The sequence below is a fragment of the Papio anubis genome, chromosome 4, assembly GCF_008728515.1.
Source record: "Papio anubis isolate 15944 chromosome 4, Panubis1.0, whole genome shotgun sequence".
Lineage (NCBI taxonomy): Eukaryota > Metazoa > Chordata > Mammalia > Primates > Cercopithecidae > Papio > Papio anubis.
The window spans coordinates 3,113,136-3,133,035 of record NC_044979.1 but is presented as its reverse complement, the minus strand read 5'-3'; positions in this window follow the sequence as shown (position 1 = coordinate 3,133,035).

Genomic DNA, 19,900 nt, shown 5'->3' with positions numbered 1-19,900 from the left:
ATGGGAAGAATTCACTGGGGAGATCGAGAAACCTGCTGGAATCTCTGGGCTCCTGAACCAGGGTGTCAGGTTAGTGCCATGACCCTCAAATCCCGAAAGCGCTTTTAACCAAGCATGGGGAAGGCCACCCCAGCTTACCACAGGAGTCACCACAGCCAAAACCTGACCAGTGGGAATGCAATTTATCAGAAGTCCAAAGTCCAAACTACATTTTTCCCAGCTCTGAAATGACTAAGAAGCTGGTGCTACAAAATATTGTATCTAAATAATATGATGTGGCCACTCTTTCCAGCTCAGCCTTCCCTTCTATACGTCACGACACAAGTCCCTGCTGGCCTTGGGTAAGTCACAAAGCTTCTCAGAGCCCCGTGTAAAATTAGCCACTCCCTAACATTTTATAAGGAGAGTTGAAATCATAGATGGCCACCCAACGTGGGCCTGGGTCATGCGCCTGGGTTGTGGACACTGCAAGGGGAGCCCTGCACCTGCCGTATCACCGTGGGCCTCAGCCATGGACACTGCGAGGGGAGCTCTACACCTGCCGTATCACCGTGGGCCTGGGCTGTGGACACTGTGAGGGGAGCTCTACACCTGCCGTATCACCGTGGGCCTGGGCCGTGGACACTGTGAGGGGAGCTGCACACCTGCGGTATCACCGTGGGCCTGGGTCATGGACACTGCGAGGGGAGTTATACACCTGCTGTATCACCGTGGGCCCGGGCCGTGGACACTGCGAGGGGAGCCCTGCATCTGCTGAGTCACTGTGGAGCCCTGGAAAGCCCACCTGTATTTTAGGCCACGCGTCTGCCTGTTTGCTTTGCTTGAATTTGTATTTTAAAAGCTTTATTTCTGTAGCTGAAAACTTTCCTAGTGAAAATCCGAATCCCCAGGAAGATGACATTATAGAACTCTTAACAGTATCACATTTTTTATGGGAAGGATTTGGAAGGGATCAGAACTTAATGTTCTTGAGAGGGAAAAGGCACAGGCCTGGGATTTGCAGTGAATAAAAAGATAAGTTACCCGAATGAGTGCCCGAGAAAACTGCCCGCACGTGGAGGCCTTCCTGCTGCGCTGCTGGTTTGCGTTGTGCACCATGGGCTGGAGACGGCTCTTCTCTCCTGGCGCGAACACGCCTGCCCTCCTCCCTTTCTAGCTAGGACCAGTGCCCTGCCTGGCTGTGTCTCCATTATAGGCAAGGGGAGCCCCTCATGCAGAGTCTGTTCAGCTTGGTCACTTGGCTGTGTGTCTGCTGATCGTACTGCGGGACAGACTTCTGTGCTGTGCGGGGTGTGTGCAAAGCTCTGTGAGGTTGGCTTTGCACAGAAGTTTCACCCTCCTGGCTGCACATGTGGGGCCTCTTAGGGGCTCATGGCCTCCCTGTTCCCCCTTTACTGGGCTCCTCATGCTGGGCATCCTGAGGCAGAGCTTCCAGACCATCAGCACGGACACCGAGGGCCCTCGAGCGCACACATGCAACACCAGTTTATGAAGGTTTCAAAACCTAGGAAATGTTTCCACGTATCTAATTCCATCCATGAGTTCGACAGGTGAGGAACTGAAGCCTGGCCCATTGGAGGGAGTGGCAGGATGTGGACTCCAGGTCTGGTTCATTGACAGCCCTCAGCGTGTCTTTTCACCGAGTAAAGCCAATTAAACAGAACCAAGGCCAGACAGACCAAAACAGAGACAACAAACCATTGAAAGCACAGGAAGGATTGTTCCAGCTCCGAGGACCTCTCCCCAGAGCTCATCTTCCTGCTTTCATGGGCCTTCGCCACGCCTGTGTTGTTCATATCCGCTGCTCTTGCCAGAACCCCATGGTTTTGAATTCCCCTGATTCGTGCTTCCTCCAAGGCTCACCAAGGGGCCAATATTTTATCTCGAGGGCCACCTGGAGACGTGCTGTGAGCATCGCAAAACCTCCTTCCCAGAGCCACATCGCTCCCCTCCGATTTCATCTTAGAGTTTTCATTGCTCCCATAATCTAATGTTCTCGACTTTGGCTTCACAGTAACAAATACCCAGGAGGCTTTTGAAAAATGCTTAGACCTAGGACATCCCATGCCTGTAGATACCGATTCATTTCATCTAGTTGAGGCCTAGGCCTCTGTAATTTCTTTTAAATTCCAGATGATTCTAACATGCATATGAGAACTCGAGACTGTTAACATCATTGCAGGTTCTAAGTTTATTCCACTCACAGCTGGGCGATGTTGCCCAGAATTTATCCATCCAGATTAAAGGGAGGAGGCCTCAGGCACACACTGCAGTAGCACTTGCTGGCGTTTACTGAGCATCTAATGCATGCCGCACAGCGTGCTGCGTGGTTTACAGAGAATCTTATTTAAACCCTGTGAAGCCCTGCAAGTTACTATTGCTTTATTCCCCCAACAGGTGAGGAAAATGAGGCTCCCTGTGCTTAAGCGCTTCCTCTAATCACACTGCTCGTGTTTGGCAGGGCCAAGGCTCCCGTTGTTTGAATGGATCAAAAGACTGTGGTTTCCAGCGTATGTCTGTGCCTCACAATCACACCGCACCTTCCGTCTGTTTAAATGAATGTGCCTTTAGGTCAGATACTCCCAGAGGCGCCTTTTAAGGGGCCCATTAGAATCCTAGGGAGGCTTTTCCAAGCTGTACATGCTCAAGCCTCTCCTTGCCCCCTCCTTGATGCCCCCTCCTTGACGGTGAACTCCCTTCCAAACTACTGACTTGGCTGCGGGGGCGAGGGGAGGTGCTGTTCAATGGGGCCAGCATTTCAGATTTGCAGGATGAAAAGGCACTGGAGACCCATTGCACAGCAATATGAATATGCTTAACACGACTGAACTGTACTTCATTTATTTATTTATTTTTTAGACCGAGTCTCGTTCTGTCACCCAGGCTGGAGTGCAATGGTATGATCTCGGCTCACTGCAACCTACGCCTTCTGGCTTCAAGCGATTCTCCTGCCTCAGCCCCCATGAGTAGCTGGGACTATAGGCACCCGCCACCACGCTTGGCTAATTTTTATATTTTTAGCAGAGACAGGGTTTCACCATGTTGGAGTTCAAGACCCACGTGGCCAACATGGGAGCTGAGGCAGACGGAAGGTGCGGTGTGATTGTGAGGCACAGGCATACGCTGGAAACCACAGTCTTTGGACATAGGGCTGATATGACACTGCATTTGCAGAACTGCTGACCTGGATTTTGGATGGGACAGCAGAAGACTCAGACTTCTAAATCCTAAACCATTCTAGCTCTTCTTTCTCTTTCTCTGTCTCCCTTTCTCTCTGGCTCTGTAAAGCAGTGGTTGTTGGCTGATCCATGGACACATTTCAGCTTGTAAAACTTAGAGTGCTTGTTCATTTTTCTCAAAAAGAGATGTTCTGTCACATCCTCCATTGTTATAAACCATGAGAAGAGCAGTCGTCTTCACTGAAGAGGAGAGAAGGCGACATGGTCCAGTTCTTACTGATGCTTTATTAGAAAGCCGTGGTCTTCCTGACTCACACAGCAGCCTCTAGCTGGAGAGACCAGTCTGGGCAGCACTTATTTCATTGTGAGGGAAATGATATCTCAGGGAATTAATTTTTTTATAGATTAAAGGCATTTTTGTCATTTTTAATGTCTTACTACTAGTACTTTATAAAAAGTATTTGTGATGATGTGGACATGCATTTTACAACAAGAACGGCTTCAGTGGTATTTAATGGATAACTTATTACTAAGAAAAAATTCTTCGGGCCTGCTTTACCTTGTAATTCGTGGCACTCTCTTTGAGTGTTTTTGCTGCATAAAAGGAGGTGTGAGAAGTAGTGGGGAAGACAATGATAATCATACATACTTTGCTTTTCGATCCGGAATCCCTAAGAACCGCTCTGAGAAGAAGGGAGTTGTCACTTGTCCACGAGGGAGAAACAGAACCTGGTTTTCAGAAGTATTTCTAAAGCATAACTCCAGGGAAGACAAATTGATAGTGACTTCCACAAAGTCTTAGAAAACTCATTTCTGCCCTTTGGATACAATGTAATAAGTTCAGGTCAGCTCAGATCTGTAATAAGAAATGTTATTACCACATTGATCAGATGCCTCAAATTTCAGAAATGAAAATGACAACAAAAATTCACATCAACTGACCTAAACTGAAAAATGGCCATCGGCTCTTTCCAGTTTCTGATGGACTTGCTCCAGCGAATCAAGGCTGAGTGTGGGAAGCTGTCTCTGTGGTCCTCGACAGATCTCCAGCGTGTTTCCATGTCTTGCCCACTTAGGAGCTTTGACTCTGAGTCAACAAGCTGAGGCCAATGCCCATAAAAATCAGGACTCACATATTTCAGTAAATCCGGTAGGTTTTCCTGCTCACATATTTCAGTAAATCCGGTAGGTTTTCCTGCTCACGTATTTCAGTAAATCGGGAGGTTTTCCAGCCAGGCTTTCTAACAGGAAGAAACACAGATCTTCTGAAAGTACTTTCTCCTTCCATCCTCCCATAAATGTGATTCTGAAATCCCTTCCACTCAGGGTTGCCAGGCAGAAAGAGCCAAGTTAAATTTTAGATCAATAATGAGTATTTTTTTAGTGTAAGTATCTCCCATGCAATATTTGGGACATACTTACACTTAAAAGTATTTGTTATTATCTGAATTTAAAATCTAACTGGGTGTTCTTTATTTTTATTGACAAAATCTGGCAAGTCCGTCAGAGCAGACTTCGATCAATTCTTGGGAATAGCTAACTCCATCCAACCCTTGTGGCCATTACATAGCAACTAATATGTTTTAGCTGTGTTCCCACCCAAATCTCATCTTCAATTCCCACATGTTGTGGGAGGGACCCGATGGGAGGTAATTGAATCATGGGGGCAGGTCTTTCCTGTGCTGTTCTCATGATAGTGAATAAGTCTCACTATATTTGATGGTTATATAAGGGGAGTTCCCCTGTACACACTCTTCTCTTTGCCTGCTGCCATCCATGTAAGATGTGACTTGCTCCTCCTTGTCATGATTGTGAGGCGTCCCCAGCCACATGGAACTGTAAGTTCAATTAAATCTCTTTCTTTTGTCAATTTCCCAGTCTCAGGTATGTCTTTATCAGCAGCATGAAAACAGACTAAATCAGCAACTGAACCATGCAGCTCTGCACTGGGAGCCACGGACGGCATGACATAGAAATAAGGCTCCACTCTCCACTCTGCTTTTTGGAACTTGAAGGAGCACATTCACTTTCCACTCATTGAAAGCTAGGAGTTTTGCACTTTGCATTCATTTGTTTCAGCTAATTCTCATTCTAATTCTAAGAAGTTGATATTTTATACCGATTAAGGACTAACAGGGAATAGGTGGAAGGACCAACCTCTGAACCTGTCTGTCAGCTTCCCACCCTTTCCTTCCTCTTCTCCATCCAGAGAAGACACATGGATAAACCAAGAGCAATGAAGAGATGCAATGTTAGCGAGTGCTGGCTCCGGGGTAGCCAGGCCTGTGGAAGGGACCACGTTCATTCCCGGGCTGCCCATATGCCAGGAGGCTGCATGCCCCTGGCAACCTTCTTGCCCCATCCCCAGGGCCCAGCCATGAGCACCACACAGATGGCAGAATCCCCCCGCCACAATCTAGAAAGACATCAGAGTATGCTCACAGGATACAACTTTGGGTAAAACAAGAGAGCAAAAGATAGGATGCAATGACGTCAATGGGAAGAACCCGAGGGAGTCAGCCAAGGAACAGTGACCTCAGTTGTGCAGGAGTGTCTAGAATTTTGTTCCTGAACGGCTGGACCCCACACATGCCCATGCACCACACCAGGGCATTGTCTGTGGGTGCCAGGTTCCAAGGGTTCGTTCAGTGAAGGGGGGGATGTGCCCAGAGGAAACTGTGCACCCACAGATTCACCCAGGAGGGCACGGAGGTGCTGAGCAAAGGGTGCCACAAAAAGTGAGCTTTTTCTAAAAATCAATTAAAAGCCAAGACATGCCGGCAGACTATCTTTCACAGGGAGGCTCTGTGAGGAAATCAAAGGCAAATAAGACAGCACAAAATCAGGGGGCAGAGAGGATGAGGCTATAGGAATAGAAGGCAGAGAGATCAACGGAAAGTGAAAGTCAGGGATGGCTTCCTGGAGGAGGAGGGCCTGTTCCAGGGCTTTCTGTTATGAAACCACCAATAGGGAATACTTTTAAATTAAATTGAGAAACAAATCTGCCAATCAACCACAGAAATACCCTCATATATAAAATACTACCCCAGAAAAAGGTGTCAGTCAAAGTTTAAGATGTGTTCACTTAACTATCTCTGGTGTGAATTCATTCCTCCATTCACAAATCCATCTGTTCATGAAGCACATCCAAGGGCCCACTGCTGCCAAGTCCCAGGAGGCTCCAGGGAGACAACCTCGGCTGGAAGCAATCGTGGTCCCGTATTCGTGAATGTAATATCTAGATCAGGGGTCCACAAACTTCTTCTGTAAGGGGCCAGATAATAAATATCTTGGGCTCCATGGGCCATATGGCCTCTGTCACAAGTACTCAACTCTGCCCTGGTGGCACCAGGTCCCCTGTGTGAACACGGTGCGAGTGCAGGCATAGAACAAGTGTGAACATCACAGGTGTGAACACGGTGCAGGTGCAGACACAGAACAAGTGTGAATGTCACAGGTGTGGACATGGTGTGGGTGCAGGCATAGAACAAGTGTGAGCATCACAGGTGTGGACATGGTGAAGGTGTAGACATAGAACAAGTGAGAATGTCACAAGGTGGACGCTGGTGGGGTGGGCATAGAACAAGTGTGAGCATCACGGGGGTGTGGACATGGTGAAGGTGTAGACATAGAACAAGTGAGAACATTGCAGGTGTGAACACATTGTGGGTGTAGACATAGAACAAGTGTGAACATCACAGGTGTGGACACAGTGTGGGTGTAGACTTAGAACAAGTGAACATGTCAGGTGTGGACACAGTGTGGGTGTAGACATAGAACAAGTGAGAATGTTACAGGTGTGGACATGGTGTGGGTGTAGACATAGAACAAGTGAGAACATTACAGTTGTGAACACATTGTGAGTGTGAGCACAAGGTGTGAACATCCTGGAATTGTGGACATGGTGCAAGTGGACACAGGCGCGGGCAGAGACATGGGAGCAAGAGGCCAGAAAGTAAGGTGTGGACAGTGGGGTGTGTAGACATAGAACAAGTGAGAATGTTACAGGTGTGGACATGGTGTGGGTGTAGACAGAACAAGTAGAACATTACAGTTGTGAACACATTGTGGGTGTCGACATACAACAAGTGTGAACATTATAGGTGTGGACATGGTGCAAGTGGACACAGCACAGGCATAGACAGAGAACAAGTGGGAACATCACAGGTGTGGACACGGCACGGGCGTAGATGTGGAACAAGTGGGGATGTCACAGGTGTGGACACGGCATGGGCATAGGCGTAGGACAAGTGAGAACCTCACAGGTATGGGTATAAACATAGTACAAGTGTGGACACAGTGCAGATATAGACACGGTGCAGGTATAGACCTAGTACAGGTGTAGACACAGTGCAAGTATAGACAGTACAGGGTGACCAGAGTGTGGTGTGAATGCAGCCCAGGTCTGGACACAGGGCAGGTGTAGACACAGGGCAGGTGTAGACACAGGGCAGGTTTTGGCACAATGCAGGTGGAACATAGTACAGGCGTAGACAGAGTACAGGTGTAGATGCAGTGCAGGTGTAGACACAGTCCACAGGTGTGGATGCAGTATAGGTGTGGACACAGTACAGGTGTAGACACAGTGCTGATGTAGACATGGTGCAGGTGAGACACACTGGAAGTGTGAACATAGTACAGGTGTAGACACTGTGGGTGTAGACACAGCATAGGTGTAAACACAGTACAGGGTGGACGCAGTACAGGTGTAGACACACGGCAGGTGTAGACACAGTGCAGGTTTTGGCACCATGCAGGTTGAACATAGTACAGGTGTGGACACAGTCAGGTGCAGACACAAAGCATGTGTGTAGCTGCAGGACTGGATTACGTGGGACGGACCCGGGCTGGACTGTACTGGATTACGTGGGACGGACCCGGGCTGGACTGTACTGGATTATGTGGGACGGACCCGGGCTGGACTGTAGTTGCAGGACTGGGTTACTGTGGGACAGACCCGGGCTGGACTGTAGTTGCAGGACTGGGTTACGTGGGACTGTTCCCAGGCCCCGGCTGTGGTATTTGTGTGCTGTGGAGACAGGGAGAGGTTGTTTCTGCACTCCTTCCTTCTGTGTCTCCATGGCCTTCACCTCCCAGGGCAGCCATGCCAAAGCCGGTTAAATGGAGGTTTGGGGACGAGAACCATCTGAGTCTGCTGTTGCCTGTGGCCTGAGAATGGCTGAGAGATGAACAATGGTCCTGAGATCTGAGCTGGGCCGTGAGGAGGAGGGTGAATTGCTTGGATTAGGATGCAGATGAGTGCCGGGCAGAGAGCCAGACAGGAGCTAGACACAGAGAGGCCCGTAGATTGCCATTTGTGGATGTCTCTGATTGATTAAACAGAGGGGAAATCAACTGATTTCTTGAGAGCAGAAACTATAATGGATGCTTTCATTTGGGCTCACTGCAAAGCAATTTGCTCCCAAGCTCCAGGCTGGTTGTAGCCACCCTGGGGTGCGCGGCTCGCCTCTGTCTCCTCTCGCCTCCCAGGTGGGCTCCTGGCTGGGGGTTCCATGCTCTCCCGCTGCCCCCCACTGCCCAGTTCTGCTGCCATCTCACTCCTTCTTCCCAGGCCCCCTCCACCTGGAGTTGTCCCGGTTCCCCTCCCCTCCCCCGCCTATGCCTCAGGGATCTTGCTTCTGCCAGGGCTGGGCTGACGAATTCATTCAGTCACTTATTGGCAGATCATGGCCTAATGAGCTCCCCCTTCCGGTCCCATGGGATATTTCCATTTCGTTGGAGGATTTGCAGGGTCTTAGCCCAGAGGTTAAGGCACAATGTGGCCTGCAACCCACCTCCCACTCCAGAGTTGAGCCCCTGGCCACATCTCGGTGCCACTGGTTCACTGGCCCGTAGTGACACAGGGGTGGGCACTAGGGAGGAGTGGGGACAATGCCAAGAGGAGCAGGGGAGCACGTGTTCCCTTCGATAGGTGAGCAATGATTACGTGGCAATGCATGACCACCCTGGCACCTCCGGCTGCCCGGCGAGCACTGCTGGCATCCTGTGTGGGACCTGGATGCTACCAGCACGGAGCAGGGGAAAGCCAGGCAGGTGCGGCTGGGGCGGGAGAAGAGCATGGAAAGGAAGAATGTTACCCGAGGAACCAGGCTCTGCTGCAAGCTGAGCAGAAGCATGAACAAAGACAGAAGGGGAGAGCGGGATGGAGGGAGACCACTAGGCACACCAGGCTCTGCTGCAAGCCGGGCAGGAGCCCAAGCAAAGACGGAAGGGGAGAGTGGGACGGAGGGAGACCACCAGGCACAGCCAAAGGCATCACTGTGCAAGAAGGCAGCCTCTGGAGAGCCGGATGCCATGGGGTGTACTGGGTGAGGCCTGGAGGCCATGGTAAGGCCCTTGGGAAGAGTGCCTGTATAATCAGGTGAGCAGCTGCCCATGGGGACGGCTTGTGGGGCAATCTCCAAGGACAGCTACCCATTCCTCTGTCTCAGGAGGAGACAGCAGTGAACAACAAGTTCTCAGTTGGTCGACTTCCAGAACTCACTGTTCTCTGCATCACCTGAGAAATTCCTGAGCAAGCTGGCAACCCAGGGCTCTGGCATTTGGAGCGAGGGACTGGTGGAGGCCAGGGCAGCAGAGTTTACTGAGATGCTGGGCAAATGGTTTGTGCAAGGGTGGGGGTGCCAAGCGGGGGAGGTGAAGGTGGTCTGTCTTTTTGAAAGTATATTATGGTTGGAGGGGCTCAGGGTGTGTGACAGGAGGTGGGAGATCCTGCAAAATGGCAGAAGAGCCTCATGAGGCACTCAACTCCTGCCCCACCCAGCAGAGATGAGGGAGCTGGGCTCTAGGTCAGGTCACCAAGCATCGGCTCTTGGGCAAAACCACACTGTTTCCCATCTGTCTGCAGCACCTGACAACAAGATCAGAGGCAGAAACAGCGTGATCCAAGAGCCCATTCTCTTGAGGCATTTCCCGCTTCAGGAACCCTGAGTTACCCACAACAAGGGAAGACGGGATTTTCTACAGAAGAAAAATACATTTGTTTGCAAAACCCACAGCAATAGTAGGTGTCGCCTGTGTCTACACAGGCGTATATATCTCTGCATTAGTATATATATCTGCATTAGTCTGTGTGGCCACCGTGCTGACTGGGTGCAGCCACCCCTTCCCTCTCTAGATGTGCGTCTCCAACAAGAACACGATGCCACCTGTAGATGCCTGGCCTTGCAGGCAGAGTCCCTGGTGGGTATCCCTGATGACACAGGGGGACCCCTCCGGGGCCAGCCCATGTTGTTGTTGCTTGTCCACGGAGGTCTCTAAAACCGTGTCTGTGTTTCTGAGATTGTCAGGAGACGGGAGGGTGTGGGCAGAAACTCCAGGAGTGACAGCCCAGTCCCGACCCGGACGCAGCCTCCATCCTGGCCCACAGCCTCGCATGCCCACCTGTACTGAGCCTTCTGTCTTCTAGCGTCTGGCCCCAGACAGTAGGAATTCGTTTGCACCTTTGTGTATCTATTTACCCATTCTTTCAAACACACATTTGTTCAGGGTTTCCTATGTGCAATTCCATCATTAATCATTCGATCATTAATTGTTTCTGCCCTGGGGAGGCTTTAATGGGCTATAAGTTGGGGTATTGGAGCCCCGAACTGGCAAGGGCAGTGGCCTTGACTTGGGGGGGATCATTCCCCACGATCGTTTCTGTGTGTTAGTGTGGGGGGAGCAAACGTCAGGATGGGGCATAAAATGTCTGTGTCATTGTCCAAGTCTGAGTGTCAGGTGAGGCAGAGCCAGGCCTCGGCCCGGCCTCGCTAGACTCCCCACATCTCCTCATCTTTCCAGGCCCCGAGCCTGCAGGAGTGCCCCTCTCCAAGCTGACTGTGTCCATTTGCTTTTCCAATCACCAAGTCGGCTTCTATTTGATCACCAGATAACAATGGGATTAGTACGATTTGGGCTGTTCGAACAATTTTGAACAACCCCAAATGACAATGCTGCATGTGGCTTTGAAAGAAGCCTTCAAAATCATCAGGTGACTGCTGATTACCTGTAGCAACCGCTTATTAACACTGGAAAGGCAACTGCTCTAGCTGCTGCCAGCAAGCCTGCCAAGGGGATCAGCAGGCTGCCCCACCTGCCCTTGGCTGCGGTGCTCAGGAGAGATGGCCGGCCCCTGGGAGGACGAAGACTCAGGTGCTGCCTGGTTCCAACAGGCAGGTTCTCCAGGAGGCTACAGCTCTTCCCAGGTGTGTGGGCCGAGTGGCCGCTCCTGCAGCATGGGGACGGATCATTTGGTCAGACTCTCCGGGGAAGCGGAGCAGGCTGCCTGTGCGTGTGCGCACATATGCGAGCACGTGTCTCCCCCAGAACACCAGGCCCACTAGCTGTGGCTTCTCCCTTCTTCCACCTTTCTTTGTGGCCTTGGGCACTCTTTGATGGCAGATAATTTCCTCTTCCAGTACGGAATGCCCCGATGTTAAACTACTAGCTAATATCCCGGGCACCCATTCACGCATCTGCTGGGCTGAGTTGTGCGGGGAGGCTCAGAGCTGAGGATGTGGGAAGCACCTGGATCAAGAGCAGACAGTGCCAGGATTGGGGGACAATGAGGCCCGTGGGCCGAGGGGACATGCCAACGCCGTATGAACATACAGCCCCAGGAGGCCCCAGACCATGCATTTCTGTGATTTCTAAGTGAAAAAAAAAACCAAAAAAGCCCAACTTACTCTGCAGAAACTTTGCTTTTCTCATAAGGGGCCTCCACCTCTAGGACTTAGCCACACGCTCCCTGAGGGAGACACGCTGTGTGATTTGAATAGCACGGAAGGGCTGTAGAGACCCAAAGCCCACCCCGGTCCTGGCCTCGGCTCCCAGTCACTCCACAAACATCTCCCAAGCCTCTTGGCCTGACTGAGCGTGAGCCCAAACCAGTTATAAGAACAGAGCGGGGACCCGTGCTTGTCTGGAGGGCTGGGCAGGCAGGGCGGAGGTCTGACGGTGGGCACCCGAGATGATGTGCCTGGCGATATTTCTCACGCAGCTCCTTCCACACCTCCCTGCTGTGGGGCTCCTGCTTTCCCTGGACTTCTAAGCACTTCAGGCCCTCCCTGGCCACCTTTAGGAAGGATGCGGAAAGTATACTGAAATCAAGTAAATATCACTTCCATAAATGACGGGGCACGGGATTCCTGAGGATCCACTTTCCACACTGTGCTTACCCTGTTTCCCAGTTCTCTGCTCCTGTCCAAATTCTCGCCTTTCTTCAGGACCTTGCCCAGAGCCTGCTGTCTTCACGACACCTTAGCTCACTTACAGTCAGAGAAGCCTATTTGGTCGCCCAATCCTGCATTGGGCTTTGCCTGCATTGTTTTGTGCCTGTAGCTTCATCCTCCTACTAGGCTGTAAATCCATCCTGGCTGGTGCAGTGGGGTCGCTGGCCTTCCCACTCACTCCATACAGCAAGTACCATGCGCGCATGGTGTGGTGTGAGACACTTGGAGAGGGATTTGCTGAATGCAGTTCAGTTGAGTCCTTGATATTGGATGGAGAAGGATCTCTGAGGAGAAGTAAAGGGGCTTGAGCAGGAACAGCTATGGTTTACAATGAACTACCCAAGTAAACCCATCGGCAAATAATGGTGAATCCACCCAGCACCATTTTAGGCACGCGGGGGAAACATGACGTGCAGGTCAGTTTCTATTGTGGAACTCATAATTTTGGAGTGACAGCAGCTTGTGGAAAAAACAAGACAGCTGGGCTCACCCCTGTAATCCCAGCACTTTGGGAGGCCGAGGTGGGTGGATCACTGGAAATCAGGAGTTTGAGACCAGCCTGGCCAACATGGAGAAACCCCGTGTCTACTAAAAATACAAAAAATTAGTCAGGCTTGGTGGCACATGCCTGTAATCCCAGTTACTCAGGAGGCTGAGGCAGGAGAATCACTTGAACCCGGGAGGCAGAGGTTGCAGTGAGCTGAGATCGCGCCACTGCACTACAGCCTGGACGAAAGAGTGAGAATCCATCTCAAAAAGAGAGAAAGAAAAGAAAAGAAAAGAAAGAGAGAGAGAGAAAAGAAAGGAAGGAAAGAAAAGAAAGAAAGAAACGACAGTTATAGAACAAGACATTTCAGAATTTAATTGCCAGGCTGTACATAGGACTACACAGAAGAGCCTCTCTCCTCTTCTGACCCTGGATGTCTCTTAACCATAAAGCAACCTGGGTTTCCCTTTCTCTCTCCTTGTTGCCTTGAGCGACTCCCACCACTGCACCCACCAGCTGTAACGCCACGCCCTCCTCGTCGGCCTTCCCCTAATGCCACGCCCTCCTCACCGCCCTTCCTCTAATGCCACGCCCCCCTCGCCAGCCTTCCTCTAATGCCACGCCCCCCTCACCGGCCTTCCTCTAATGCCACGCCCCCCTCACCGCCCCTCTTCTAATGCCACGCCCTCCTCACCGCCCCTCCTCTAATGCCACGCCCTCGTCGCCGGCCTTCCTCTAATGCCACGCCCTCCTCACCGCCCCTCCTCTAATGCCACGCCCTCGTCGCCGCCCTTCCTCCGGGCTGCCTCTCCACCCGCCAGGCATTCTTCAGTGCTTCTGACCCTCACGTGGACCATTTCAACACCTCCCTCCTCGGCACAACAGATTATTTTTAGAAGTAACCACAGATAATCAGCAGTAATCTTTATTCCCTTGATTTGTTCTTTAGAGTCAAAACAAGTAACATTTTTAAAAGAAGAACACATTTTCATTTTAAATATATGATTCAAGTTCAGGGAAATATCGCACGTATGAATAAAAATGTGTAATTGCCAAACAAAAATATTCTACCTCCGCAGGTTTGCCATTTCACTGTTTTAAATTTTAAATGAAATTGAAAACTACAAGTGTTTGAGACTCCAGTATGGTGTCTTCGTCTTTCTGATGGGTATGTCATGATTGTTTATTCTGAATCGACTATTTAAATGCAGAAGCTGGAGATACGACTTCACCCAAAGCCAGCTCAAAGGTTCTGAACGATTAAAAACCTGCCCATTGGGTCAGGGGCTCACTTTGTGACAGGCAATTCTCCAAATTAACTTCCATGTAAATAAGAAGGTCAATTAAGAATAAATGATAGCTGGGCACAGTGGCTCACGCTTGTAATCCCAGCACTTTGGGAGGCTAAGGCAGGCAGATCACCTGAGGTCCGGAGTTCAAGACCAGCCTGGCCAAGATGGTGAAACCCTGTCTCTACTAAAAATACAAAACAATTAGTGGGGTGTGGTGGTGCGTGCCTGTAATCCCAGCTACTTGGGAGGCTGAGGCAAGAGAATCACTTGAACCTGGGAAGTGGAGGTTGCAGTGAGTTGAGATCGTGCCACTGCACTCCAGCCTGGGCGACAGAGTGAGACTCCATCTCAAAAGAAAAACAAAAACAAGAATAAATGACAAAAAAGCACTCCTTTGAATCTTACATATATGTCACTAAAAGTCAGCAGTAACCACAGCAATTGTTTCAAACAAACGGTCTTTTGTTAGTGGAGGTCTTTAAGTCATTGCCAGTGTTCAGAATTGCAGGTGCACAGTGCTGAGGACCACAGGCTCACTCCCCCTTGGCATTACAGTGATTGTAAATTCTCCACAAACAAGGCACTTATTCCCTACACTGGAGTGGGCAGGAGCACTCCCACCGCCGGCCCATGGCCACTCACCTGGCTGCCACACTCATCTTCCTGATGCTCGTCTCTGAGCCCTCAAGAAACCACTTTTACCCATCACATCAAATCCAGATTTTACAGCTCCAAGTCAAGAGTTTCCAGCCAGACATCATCCCTCCAAGCACGTCTGCTGCACTCCACCCTGTGCCCATGTCCCCCGGGGCAGCCCGTCTCCTTGGCATCCCTCCGCTAGCCTTATTTTTTTATTTACCTGAAAAGTCGTCTCTGAACCTCCCCGACCCTAACTCTGCCTTGTCTTAAGAGGCCATCTCTGTGTCCTTCCTCTGCTCTCTTGCTTCTTTGGACATCGCTTTGATAAATGATTGCATATCTTACATACTATCTGTGTTACAGGTACATATAAATGTTTCCCCTCGATAAGAGGAAAGGCACCATAAATATTTATTTTAGATGGTTCACATACTTTAATACAGATCTAGATTCAAAATAGATACTTAGGGAATTTAATCCTAATATTTTGAGCCAAAGACATTTGAAGAAAATATGAGCATTTGGGGAAAACATCACCCCTTCACTGGATTTCTGCCACCGGGTGGTCCATCACAAAGCACTGAAACCTCGCAGTACCTCAGTTTCCCCCTTCATAAAACTGAAATGATAATATTTACCTCCCAGGGCTTAATCAATATTTGCAAGGTACTTTGAAATCCTGAGATGAAAGGAGATACACCAGGCAAAACCTCATCCACATTTTTGAATCTATCATTATAGTTATTGCCATTGTTCATAAAGATTATTATTATCACCAATCATCATCATCGTCATCGGAGGGGTATTGTGGGATCTTTTTATTTGATCCCTGGTACCTCTGGATGCAGGGCTAGGGGGTTAGAGAGAATGCAAATCCCGGATCTGCCCAGACACTGTCAGAGGGAACTGTGTATCTCCCCGGCACACAGATAAGGACGTCCAAAATGTTACCTCGGCCACGGTATTCTCCAGCTAGAAATCTTCAGTGGTTCCCTTGGGATGCCTATAGGAAGCCCACAGAGTGGGAGGATCCTGCACTTTGGATCAGTCTGGACCCAAATCCCTAGGTCCCGCCTCTCACTACTGAGCTGTCTTGCAAGCAGCACACCTCTCTGGGACTCAGCCTGCTCATCTGTAAGATCGGGATGATTATGTCTACCTGGTGAGGCAATGTGAGAACCAGCAGTAGTGTATGCAAATCATACATTAAATTTTAAAATAGAAAAGGCACAATGTGTAAACCCTGAAACTGACTGATAGGGGGCACAAGCTCTGCATTTGGATGACCTGAGTCTGAATCCTGCCCAGCCACTGTTGGATGAGCAGCTGTGGGGAAGCCCTGAAACTGTCTGGGCCCCACCTGTAGATAGAAATGAGAATAGTACCTATCTCACAAAAGAAGTTAATGCAAATGGTGACAATGTTGCTGTTGCTATTGTTACTATCATTACCATTATCTTCATCACTTAGGGCTTACTCCAGGATGCAACTCATACTCAAGGGTACACAAATAGCAATTATTAATTTAAGTTAAACATCTCAATTTTAGGCCAGTACCATGCTATTTTAATTACTGCAGCTTTAGAGTTTGAACTCAGGTAATGTGATGCCTCTAGCTTTTTGTTTGTTTGTTTTGCACAAGATTGCCTTGGCTCTTCCGGATTTGGGGGAGTCTGTTTCTATGAATTTTAGAATTGATTTTTCTGTTTCTGTGAAAAATGACATTGGAATTTTGATAGGGATTGCATTGAATCTGTAAATTGCTTTGGGTAGTATGGATGTTTTAACAATATTATTAATTCTTCTGATCCACGAACATGTATCTTGGAATTTTGATAGGGATTGCATTGAATCTGTAAATTGCTTTGGGTAGTATAGATGTTTTAACAATATTATTAATTTTTCCGATCCATGAACATGTATCTTGGAATTTTGATAGGGATTGCATTGAATCTGTAAATTGCTTTGGGTAGTAGAGATGTTTTAACAATATTATTAATTCTTCTGATCCATGAACATGTATCTTTCCATATGTTTACATCTTCTTTAATCTCTCTCTCCAAAGCTTTATAATTTTTAGTGCATGGATCTTTCAACTCCTTTGTTACATTTATTTCTAAACATTTTAATTTTTTGGAGCTATTGTAAGTGTGATTTGTTTTCCCGATTTCTTTCTCAGATAGTTTGTTGTTACTATATGGAAATGGTACTAAATTCTGCATGTAGATTTTGTATCCTGCCACTTTCCTGCACTTACTAGTTTTAACCTTTTTTGTGTGTGGAATCTTTAGGGTTTTCAGCATATAAAATCATGTTGCCTGCAAACAAGCATAATTTGGCTTTTTCTTTTCCAATTTAGTTGCCCTTTATTTCTTTCTCTTGCCTAATTGCTCTGGCTAGGGCTTCTAGTGCTTATTGGAAAGCAGCGGTGAGAGTGGACATCCTTGTCTTGTTCCTGATCTTAGAGGAAAAGCTTTCAACTTTTCATCCTTAAGTGCAATGTTGGCTGTTGGCTTGTCATGTATGGCCTTTATTGCACTGAAGTACATTCCTTCCACATAAAAACAAACATGTCAACCAACGGAAGAGAACAGAGGCCCAACATGAACCCGTGGATTTATGGTCAACTGATTTTCAGCAAAGGTACTCAGAATACACAATGGAAAAAGCACAGTCTCTTCAACAGAGCATGTTGGGAAAACAACAGCCACATGCAGGAGAATGAAACTGGACCCTTATTTCTCACCATCTCTCTCACTCTTTGTCCACAACACAGTCTCAACAAAAACCAACTCAAAACGGATTACAGAGTTAAATGAAAGGCCTGAAACTAAAACTACTAGAAGAAAACATAGGGGAAAAACTATGTGACATTAGTCTGGACAATGATTTTTAAATTTGACCCCAAAAGCTCAGACAATAAAATCAAAATCGACAAATGGGATTACATTGAACTAAAAAGCTTCTACACGGTAAAGGAAACAATTAATTGAGCGAAGAGCTAACCCACAGAATGGGAGAAAATACTTGTGAGTCATACACCTGATAAGGGATTAATATCCAAAATATATAAGGAACCCAAAGTACTCAAGGCCAAGAAAACAACCCACTGAAAATGGGCAAAGGAACTAAATGTACATCTCTCAAAAGAAGATATACAGATGGTCAACAGAGACAGAAAAAATTCTCAACATCATTAATCATTAGAAAAATGCAAATTAAAACCAGAAGGTACCACTTTACTGTGAATGATTGCTATCAAAAAGATGAAAGACAGGTGCTGGCGAGGATGTGGAGAAAAGAGGATTCTTGTACATTGTTGGTTGAAGTGTGAATTAGTACAGCTGTTATGGAAAACAGTATGGAGGTTCCTCAAGAAAACTAAAAATGGAGCCACTATACTTCCATCAATTCCACTTCTGGATATATACCCAAAGGATTTGAAATCAGAATGTTTAAGAGGTATCTACACTTCCATGTTCATTGAGTGCTATTTACAACAGCTAAGTTATCAAATCAATTCATGCGTCTGACAATGAATGAATGGATAAAGAAAATGTGGTATATACACTATTTGGCCTTTTTAAAAAGAGGAAGATTATGTCATTTGTGATATCATGGACCTCGAGGACATTATGGTAAGTGAAATAAGCATAAAGACAAATGTCACTTGTTCTCACTCCTATGCAGAGGATAAAAAGGCCAAACTTGTAGAAGAGTAAAAGTAGCGTTTACCAGAGTCTGGGGACTGGGATCAATGGAGAAGTGTTCATCAAAGGGTGTGAAGTTTCAGTTAGGCGGAAGGAATAAGTGATGAGTATTTGAGGTGAAGGACATATTAACTGTCTTGATTCAATCTTTCTACAAGGTGCACATATATTATAGCATCACATTGTACCCCCATAATCTATAATCTGGCCCCAAAGAGCAGTGGCTTGGGGTAAAGACCCTGGGTTCCAGCCTTCTTCTAACCCTATCAGCCTTTGAGCAAATGACCTGGCTGTGCTTCAATCCATAAAACTTCAGGGCTATGTTACCCTCAAGCTGGGAAGGTCATTGCTTCTAGGACTTGTCCTCTATAACTTTCTTACACAAACAGTTCAGCCACAATACAATCCCAACACTGCCCCAATACATTGCACACTCGATTGTACCAGACATTTGCTGATGAGCTGATGCCTCCTCCGTGTCCTGAAGGGTCTTGCCACACCCTTTCCAGGTACACAGGACTCCTCCTTCCGGTCCAGCTTTTCCCACCTTCCCTGGCCTTCCTTGAGGACCCCACCTCCAATGTTTGCCTCATTCACAGGCTCTCAGGGTTCCCTGACACCTCCTTCCCCGGCTCTCGCACCTGACCCACCATAGGTCCTGATTCGTGATCACCCTAGCCTGAGCAAAGGGACTGCCTATGGCCAACGGTACTGAACACACAACCAGCGATTAACATGCCTATGCTTCTGCCTGGAATGGAGTTCATTCCTTTTGTTCACATGGAGAACACCAATGTTTTCTTCAAGACCCTCTTCAAACCGTGTTTCTTTCCAAAACCTTCTATTATCCCAGTAGCAAGGATCAACTTATCTATGTGCCCGAATCTTTCCCTCCATTGCCGGACACGCCCGCTCTGCAGTGCGAATCCTGACACACATGAGGAAATGGTGCTGACTCAGGAAGCTGTGCTCCGTGCGCAGGGTGCTCGCCGCGGCCAGTTCTCAGCAACTCTGTGGCCACTAGTGAAACTGGAGAGTTGGGGCGTGAGTGAAATTTTTTCCTACTAAGTTATTTTAATTAAAAGGATACTCTGATCTGTTTATAAGTCTTTGCTTATGGGCCAAGAGCAGGCAAACATTGCAACCTCTGATAACAGATTCCACTTCAGAATCCCAGATCGCAGGCTTGAGGCTGGAGAGGCCTCAGAAGGGTCCCCAGCTGCCGTCCTCGTTTCTCAAGTGAGGACAGTAAGGATCAAAGGCACCAAATGAGCTGTTCTAGGTCACACTGGAAGCCGAGTTCTAGCTCATGTATAAACTCTGGGCATCCAGCTTTCGAAGGTGGCTTCTGAGAGTGCAC